Genomic DNA, 10,040 nt, shown 5'->3' with positions numbered 1-10,040 from the left:
GTGGTAGGTTAGGTAATTTAACTGGCCAGATTTAACATAAATTATGATGGACGCATTGCCACAGCATGAATAGACTTACGTCATCTCATCAGTCTGCAGATTCAAACGAAAGTTGCCCTTGCAAATTTGTTATACAAAACTTTGAGTGGCAGCGCTCAGGTTCGGTGCATTTTTTTACACATCCGTTTTCATGACATTGACATATAAAATCCTGTAGATTAAATCATGAAACAGGCTACTTTTGAAGGCGGAAAACACAAGCAAATAAAATTCTATGCCCCGTTTCATCACTTCAGATTACTTTATCTTGAAGTCTCACGCTTATAATTTTCTTGTTTTTTGCGAGATCAGACGTTTCTTCAGAAAAATAGAAGCATGTGCCCTGATACCTTCCGCAAGCTGAACTCGTTCTGGATGTTTCTCGGAGGCGTCCAGAAGAAATGTGATATCAGTGAGCAAAACAATGACGGCAGTACCTTGTGAACTGAGCGAAAACAGCTACAGCCACAGGTACGCCGCACCCACCGCTCATCGCTGGGGACTCTGTAGAAACGGAGGATTCGGCAGGAAATGACGTTAGGGTATCCCAAGGGACCCAACAAAACGTTCCACGCGCGTGTTTGTAATCCGAGACAGAAACAAAAAAAGTTGGGCGCTCTGTATCCTAATCTTCTCGGAGAAACACAGCGCAGGCGTACATCAGCTCGGCTACGAACAATGCGAGTTATTCCACCAAAAGAAAAACAAGAGAAAAAAATATTGATCAGAGGCAGGTGGAAGCCAACTTCGAGGGGAAACTCGTCGCGAAAAACTCGACGAGACAGTGAGGGACGGATATGGCGTCTCGGAATTTAAACTACAGGCGCGGAGTGCAACAACGAATGCGGTTGGAGACCGCGAAGCCTTTTCTCGACGCAAGAAACATCGTGGCGCCCGGATGCCGGCGTCTCCCGCGGCGGGCGTAGAATGGAAGGGAATAAATACGAAGTTTTCGGATCTCTTTGGGCGCTGTGCTTCTGCAGGAAAGGTGGGCGCTGAGAGGACGGGGTCGAAAACGCGGCGGAGACCACGCTATTTTTGCCACGTTCTCTAGTTGTTTAGCGGCTCGACGACTTATATATGCATACTTAAGCTGGTGAACTCAAACTTCTGAACCATCCTGACGCGCTCGATGTATTAAAATGGACGCGTATGTTGATTCATATTTACGTGGGAAAGATCTGAAAATTAATGCATGCATGCCAGATACCTAACATTTCAGAAAAAGGCTATGATTCCTTTTTTGTTGTTTTGATACTGCACGATGGCCGTACAGGCCCAGAGTCCATCTTTACCCGATTTCACTCCGCCCCCAAAAAGAAAAAGGAAAAATTTTGATCAGGACTCAAAGTGCAATGATTTGAGGCGAGTGAAGCTCTTTGTTTGGACCGTAAAAAAAGGGATGATTGCATTTGGGATACGAATTACAAGCAACGTAGCGAGAATATAATGGAGTTTATTTCTTTATATTTCACAGTGAAGCGTTGTATTTCATTCTTCGTGCTTTTAGTTCACCCTTCGAGCAAATTCACTGCTGTCTTCTGCGCCATTGCCATGAGACTACACAGCGCAAAAACTTTAACACCTGCAACAGACTCTGTGCACAATACTTTTCGCATCTTAGAATAAATTCACAAAAGAACAGGTGATTGAATTGCTGACGTTAGGGCTATCTTTTCGGAAACTAGCGGGAGTAGTTAGCGGTCAGGACGCAACTACGAACCGAAGGCGAAATATTTGCATTGCCAACCCTGCCCATGCTTCCAGACGCCTGTAACACGACAGGCCTAGGGCAACGAAGATACTGAAATAACGAAAGCACGAACGTTGCTCAATTTGATGTCTTTCTCTCTGGTCAGATCGGTGAAGAATAGGGAAAGTTTCAGGAGATGCTCGTGAGGGATTACTGCTTAAGACGGCGATAAAATACTGGGGTACAAAAAGAGGCAACAGAGAAAAAGACATATCAAAACTCGCATGAGGAAGTTAAACGCTGTCTTGAGAAAGCCAAGCCATACATCAAAGTCGAGTTCAATGAAGTGCCGGTTATGCCTTCTCGTAAAAGAACTGAACGCACGCGACACCGCGGAGAACTTTTTGTTCCTTTTTTTCTGAGAACAAAAGAAAGGGGGAATACATATTTTCTCCTTTGCCTGCGCTGAGACGTCGACATAAATAAAGTCTGTGATGTGACAAAGTCGGGAAAAAGAGGTAAGTGGCAGAGAAAAATGACGCCTTCCTCTCCGCGACTGGTGCTAAGCTCCCATGCGTTAGGCACTTCAGAGCGTTGCGCCAAAAGCTACGCAACGTCAAGTAGGAAAGTAATGGGGTTGCAACAGCCAGACGTAATTAACTGACCTTGCGTGTCAGCAAAAAAAAAAAACAAACAATAAGAAGGTTACGAGGGCAAAAATGAGTTGAGACATTTCAGTGGCAATTTCACTTTGAAGTGAGGCATGAAAACGGAGCAGCGCACGACTGAAAGCTAAAAGAAAAAATTCGGTGTGGCTTAGCTTGGTTAATCCCGGTAATTGCGAAAGCAGTATCCGTACCTACGCCATGGTTCAGCTGGTAGTGTAGCTGGTGGTGGTGCTTGTGGTTAGACTTGTGGTGATGCATCGGTTATACAATCCAATGCAATCCAATGTAATATAATGTAATCTAATCTAATATAATATAGTCTAATGTAATCTAATGTAATGTAATGTAATCTAATCCAATCTAATCCAGTCCAGTCCAATCCAATCCAATCTAATCTAATCTAATGTAATACAATGCAATCTAATGTAATCTAATCTAATCTAATCCAATCCAATTGAATCCAATCCAATCTAATCTAATCTAATCTAATCTAATCCAATCCAATGCAATCCAATCTAATCCGATCTAATCAAATCTAATCTAATTCGCCGCCGCGGTGGCTCAGTGGTTATGGTGCTCAGCTGCTGATCCAAAAGACGCGGGTTCGATCCCGGCCGCGGCGGCTATAATTTCTTTGGAGGAGAAATTCTAGAGGCCCGTGTACTGTGCGATGTCAGTGCACGTTAAAGAACCCCAGGTGGTCGAAATTTCCGGAGCCCTGCACTACGGCGTCTCTCATACCCTCAGTCACTTTGAGACGTTAAACCCCATAAACCTAAACCTAATATAATCTAATTCAATCTAATCTAATCCAATCCAATCTAATCTAATCCAATCTAATCCACTAATCTAATCTAATCTAGTTTAAACCAATTTAATCAAATCCAATCTAATGTAATCGAATCCAATTTAATCCAATCTAATCTAATGTAATCTAATATAATCTAATCTAATGTAACCTAATGTAATGTAATCTAATCTAATGTAATGTAATCTAATCTAATCCAATCTAATCTAATCCAATCTAATCTAAGGCCGCCGGTGGTGGCACCGCCACTACTCGCAGACGGCGCGAGATGGTCGCCCAGCTCTTCGGCGTGACGTCACACAGAGGTCATGCGAAAGGTCATTTCATGTGCACCGCCGTAGCACGGCAAAGGCTTGAAAGTGCAAGTAGTAAAGCTTTCGCTTTAAAAAATGAGAGCGAATGTTTACAACATTCATATACAGCGCGAAAGTACGGTCCTCATACCCCTCCTGGCGCAGTAGTGCAGCGATTAAGCGGTGTGCCACAACACTGAGGTGGGCAGCTGCTTCCACCGGTTGAATTTGTGCGTCCCTGTTTGCACTCGGACAGACAAACACTAGATGATTTTGCTAGGCTCTTAACCTCCGGATCAGAGCTTTTGCACTACAACACCGGGTCTCGATATGAACACCATGAAGTACAGTTAGAGAAATTATTTTTAAAAAACAAAAACGTTGGCACATCACCCGCTCCACTACATTTGAACTTCTTCTAAAGTGGTCTTGTACCCCTGTCAGACTACCAAATTTAATGTCATTCTCATCGAATGACATTGGCTCCTAATGTCATTAATCGGCTGCTACACGGGAACATTTAATGTCATTAGGTTCGAATGTCATTCGCAATCGAATGAGTTTGGGGAACTCATTCGCATTCGATCTCGAACCAAATGCCTACTCTGGACACCAGATATGCAGCAGAAACAAGCGACACGAAAAAAAATAATGAGCGCACTGCCAAAGTTAGAAATTGTATTTATTTAGTTCTGCTAAACAAACGTTAATTTTGGTGTTAACCTGTTCCCACTAGAGTCCCTTTTGTATAGCTATTACTCTCGGTCCCAGCAGTAGCCAACGCAAGCGGCGAGCGTGAAGCAGGGCCATCCCCGCGAAGGGGTTGTGTGTTTCTTGCCGGGTGGCGTTCCATGTTCGTTTAGCTCGGAAATACTTAAAGATGTAGCGGGGCAGTTCACTTTTTGGAAGACATTTCCACGCTCCGCGCTCATGCGCGCGCCGCCGTGTCAGCCATTTTGTTTGTTTACATTTATCGAATATGTGGATGACTTTGTACTTGAGTTGGCTTCTGATGGCTAGAGTGCTGCAGAATGACCAGGAATGTTTTTTTAAGCTTATAGGTTTGGTTTGGTTTATGGGGTTTAACGTACCAAAGGGACTAAGGCTAAGGGAGACGCGGTAGTGGCGGGCTCCGGAAGTTTCGACCACCTGGGGTTCTTTAACGTGCACTGACATCGCACAGTGCACGGGCCTCTAGAATTTCTCCTTGAAACACTACACAACAATTTCAAACATCTTCATGCGCGCTGGCGTCTTTAAATTGCACTACATTTTTTTTCACTGATCACCACTGCCATCATTTTCGAATTACATAATTTTTTGCCTGTAGCTCCGAAAGAGACCCAATGACATTCGACGGTTCGGTCCAAATGACATTAAATCTGCTAGTCTGACAGGGATATTATGCGCCATAGTACACACACACGCATTTAAGTGCACACGTGTACGCACACACAGACGCGCGCGCGCGCGCACGCACGCGCGCACACACACACACACACACACACACACACACACACACACACACACACACACACACACACACACACACACACACACACACACACACACACACACACACACACACACACACAAACACACACACACACACGCACGCACGCGCGCGCACACAAACACACACGCACGCGCGCACACACACACACACGCACGCACGCACACACACAAACACACACACACGCACGCACGCACACACGCACACGCACGCACATACGCGCACACACATGCACACGCACCGATTAGACTAAATTTCCACAATAGCCTCTGTGAAGTGAGCAGAGAAGGGTATAGAGATGAGCGGCCTATTAAGATATAGGATATACGGAAGAAGCCCATAGTCACTAAAGTCAGTAAAGCATGGAGCGTAGTAAAATGCTACTGATTTTTTTTCAAGTGTGGTGTTCATTCAGGTGGCAGATTAGTTGCGTAATCGCGAAAACATAAGAAGATTTTGCAAAAAGAGAAAAGACTATGCTGTTTAAGTTCCGGTGTAGATTTCGATCATTAAATACACGAAATGCTTACTCTTCGACACGAAAGTAAATTCCCGTTGTAAATCATAACTCGATGCAGTTAGCAACAGGGGAAGCTCTTAAACGCGGCGCTGCAGGTTCTGATGTTAGAAAATAGAGGAAATTGAAACTTTAGTGAAAATCTTCGTAACTGCTCGAATTTTGCATGTTTTAAAGAGTGAAACCATTCCCAGTGCCAATTAACACTGCCAATTAACGGGAGTGCTTTCCCTTTTACTCCCTTTTTATTCCTTTCGCGTTTGGATTTTAGTAAAGACAATCAGTTCGGGTTCCATGCTTCTGAATGAAAATACAGAGCAGCAAGGTACCAGCAGCGTGGAAACATTGGATCGAAATAGCAACGAACTTATTTTGGCATTCAAAGTACTTTTCAATTTAATCGAGTCGTTCCGAATCTAGCCTCTCGTTTTATTTTTGGCCGATCGACCAAACGCAGCGCAGTGTTAAACAGGTTTGAACCGCTCAGCGGTGTGGGTTATAAGACAAGAGGTAGAATTAGGAAGACAATTTCTCATAACACTGAGAGGGGGCAAGCGTACAAAAACATAAAAAGAAAAAAAAAGTGCTCACTACGTCAGCATCAGCGGCGAATTGCTCTAAGTAGCTTATAGAGGAAAGAGTACTATATATGGAACGCTCCCGCAGAGGGGCGCTGCTGCAAGAGTAGAAGTCAGTGCACAGGGAGTTCTTCGCGGCTATGCCCTCGCCAGGGCTGCGGCAATCGTAGTAATTGCAGAGGTCAATAAGCCAAGTCTGGAAAACGGCCATCCAGGCTATATACGGGTCAGCCAGCACTTTGCTATAGACTCAGGAAACACGGGAGCCTCTTTCCCGAAACGAACGCCTAGACTGCGTTCTCTTTTCGTGTGCGCTGCTTCGGCGCAGACGAAATTTTACAGCTATATGTGGCATCATTTACTAGAAGTCTAAGTTTTCCCCAATTTCTGCTTTATTCTAGCATTTCGTTGTACTTGCTCATCATGCTTAAATATTTTTGTTACTGACTTATCGTAATAGTTGCACTACGTATTATTTTCTTTGTTTACAGCTGATGAGTGGTTGTGTAATACTGTTGCTTCTTTGTCTGAGCTTTTTTTCCTGCACTGTTGAGACCTGTGCCTCGTATTATATTCTGTTTATTGCCGATGAGCGGTTGTTCATTATTGTGACTTTTATCTCTGAGCTTTTGCCTGAGACTTTCACACGTGTACTTGTAATTTTTCTTTCTTTTTGCATTCATATACCCGCCCTGCTAAAATCTATTGTGGGATTGCAGTATTAATAAATAAATAAATCTCTTTGAGTTTCATTGCTTTCACTAAAGATGCGGTAGATATCATCGGAGGATGTTGATGATATTGAAGCTTTTCTTTGGCCATGAAATCCTCCGCATTAAAGGAACAGTCGAGATTAAAAGACTCAGGCAGTATACCCTTCTCGTCGGAAAAGAAATGCTGCGTGGCGTGGAAGGAGTGACCACGTTCTCTCCGAAGTAAGCTTTCGGTTACCGCCGAGGGTCGCCTTGGGAAGGACGACGTAATATTAGTCATGACAATACTTCCCAGCACCCTACGTCTGCATTAAAGATTTACCGCATTAGCCTTTTGCACAAAACTGTATCTGGCGTCATATCCCTACAAGCAAGCATAATGCATTAATTCATTTCATGATACCTTCTGCAACAACCTCTCCCCCTCCTTCAGGATTATGGAACTTCTTTGAGATTTGAGAACCACTTGCCGACTTTTGTGTGCTAATTTTTTTTCCTTTTTACGCATATTGAAGGCTGTAAGTTGATTGTACCTACATTTACTTACTCCTGCGTTATCTTCATGCCCAAGACAGGAGCATTGTGGATAAACACACAAAGAAAGAATAAAAAAGCAAGGTAGAATAAATGCGCTACAGCTGGAATAAGTTTTTACTGCTCATTCATTCATATCGGTGACCGTTCTCAGTATTATAACGCCACTATATACATTGGTTGCCCTGGTATGTCTTAGCTGATTGGGTTAATCAAGCAATCAGACGGGCAGTCTGAATGTTCGAGGAGCCTGGTCTCAAGGTACTGTGTTAAGAAATTGTTATCCAGAGTCTCATAGAGGTAAGTCAGGTTTTATGTTACGACTTCTTCGGGAGTGCAAATGTTGTCATGCTGTTTGTCATGCCCGAACTTGACACATTTAAGAACAAGCTACATTCAGAGTGCTCGTAAAATTGCTTCACTAGGAGTAAAACATCCCGTCAGAGATTTTTTATAGCCACTGCCCATTTCTTCAAGACGATAATGAGACTGACGAGTCGCGAGACCTCCCCACCACGCCTCGTTCAAAGGGAAAGTGTACTTTTTCTTTCAACTGAACAACAAAAACGTGTACTTATGCGAGATACTCATATTCGGTACTCCCCGGTTTCGCACAGGAAAATTACAGTAAATACCTTGAAATAACGTCGTCGTAATCTTCGGGTGAGCTGCTACCCCGCAAATGCATTCAGTGCACTGAGATGAAGACTACTTCGACAGTCTTTCCTTCTTAAGAAACCTCTTAGAGCAATCTGCGTATCCCATAGAGACTGTCTTCTTCCTCTAATACCTATTCCTTTTGCTCATCTTTTTGCACTTCCCAGCTTATCATTTTAACACTGCACTTTTTTTTCTTTTCCAGGGCACTTGGATAAACTAATGACATGATCGATTACCGAGGTTTTCCTCTGCTCTTCTTTCAAGACGATCCAGAGAGCATCACGTGTCCCTTTACCGAGGTTATCTTCTTCTTTGTCGACAAAAGCTTCTCCGTATAACATGGACAGCCTGTCATCCTGCTTTCACAGTGATGCATACAGTGAAGGCTTTACTATCGCGATGGGAAGAAACGCGATCAACGCGGCGCCTCAGCGCTCCGCTGTTCGAATTTCTTTTCATCGCGCTTTTACCTGGGTGGTAAGAAAAAGATGTTAGAGTCGTCCTGCAATGTATAATAGATGACTGTAGCGTCTTTTTGCTAACATATAAGTAAAAGCATGATGAAAAGAAATGAGAACAGCGAAGCTCCTACGCTCCGCTCTGTTCGCATTTATTTTCAACGCCCCTGTGCGTGCTTTTATATACAGCGTACATTTGTAAAGTTAAGGGGACACTTAGACTCCGCCTCAGTGGTATGACACGGCAGAGTTATTCACTACTTTCTTATGCAGTAGTTGTGTCTAAGCATATACATTGATTAGCGAGGCATACAAGGTCTCCTTGTCACAAATCGAACGAAATTATCTGTACATAGACCCTTCTGTACATACATAACCTCGTACAGTAAATACGATATTGGAAAAAAAAAGTGCCTCAGTGTGCTAGAGGTAGCATGTCTAACTCGCAACACAAGGGTCATGGGCTCGATTCTTTAGTAATTCCCCAGTTTTGTTTTCAGCGCAATTAACTCCCTTTAAATCCTTAAATGTCATAACGACATTTGAATCATAGTACGACCCCATAATCACAATTCAAGTGTATTTTTAAAACTTTTCATTCCAGTGCTCATTGTATAACATCACTACCCTTTCGACCAATCGGTATTTTTTCCGCACGCCGCCGGCACCGTTGGGTTCCCCGTTGAACCGTAGCCTAACCCTAATGCTAAAGAACGCATTTTTATATTAGAAATCACCTGCATTCTCACCAAGACCACCCATGCATCGGTAGAGTTTGTGATCCGGATGGCGTTTATTGCTGTCCAGGCACTCTGACCGTCATCGGACCAACAAAAATGTGAGGCTACTGGAAAGTAAGAATTGTAGACGCATGGTACATTGCAGCTTCCATAGCTGTATACTATCACTGCAACCTACAACAATAAAAGTGCGTTTCCAAGTCACCTCCGTGTATTGTAATGAACTTGCAAAACTTCTCAGTGTATAGAAAGAACTCCCCGTGTTCGTGCCGAAGCGCTAACGCGGATTCGTACATATTTTATACGGCCCCGCGCACGTTAAGAATCATCGTGTCGCAATGGCAGCACACGTGTGACCACTTGGCCGGCTTTGGGCACATCGACCCTGCCTGCTATTTATTTATTTATTTATTTATTTAGGACATACTGCAGGCCCAGTGAAGGGCCCTGGCAGGAGGGGCACAATAAACACAATACAAAAAAGCACAAAACAAAAAGTACAAGGCAAGTAAAACAAAAAAAATCAATGAACGGCCTGTTCAATGGCATCAATGTCAACTGTTGATGATGGTGGCAACTGATTCCACTCGTTAATAGTGCGGGGAAAAAAAGAGAATTTGAATATGTTAGTTCTGGCAAAGTAAGGTTTTAACGATTCAGTGTGCCTGTTTCTGGTTGACCTGGACGTTATCGGTTGGAGATACAAATCGGGGGCCATTGACAGTTTGTTAGTTTTCAATAGAAAGAGAAATCTTAACCTTAGTATTCTACGCCGAGTTTCAAGGGACTGTATATTATGTTGAAGCAACAGAGCAGATGGTGAGTC

The sequence above is a fragment of the Amblyomma mixtum genome, chromosome 1 (genome assembly GCF_055824585.1).
Source record: "Amblyomma mixtum isolate Tamu chromosome 1, ASM5582458v1, whole genome shotgun sequence".
Taxonomy (NCBI): domain Eukaryota; kingdom Metazoa; phylum Arthropoda; class Arachnida; order Ixodida; family Ixodidae; genus Amblyomma; species Amblyomma mixtum.
The sequence above is the reverse complement of the archived record's forward strand: the minus strand, read 5'-3'. Positions refer to the sequence as shown.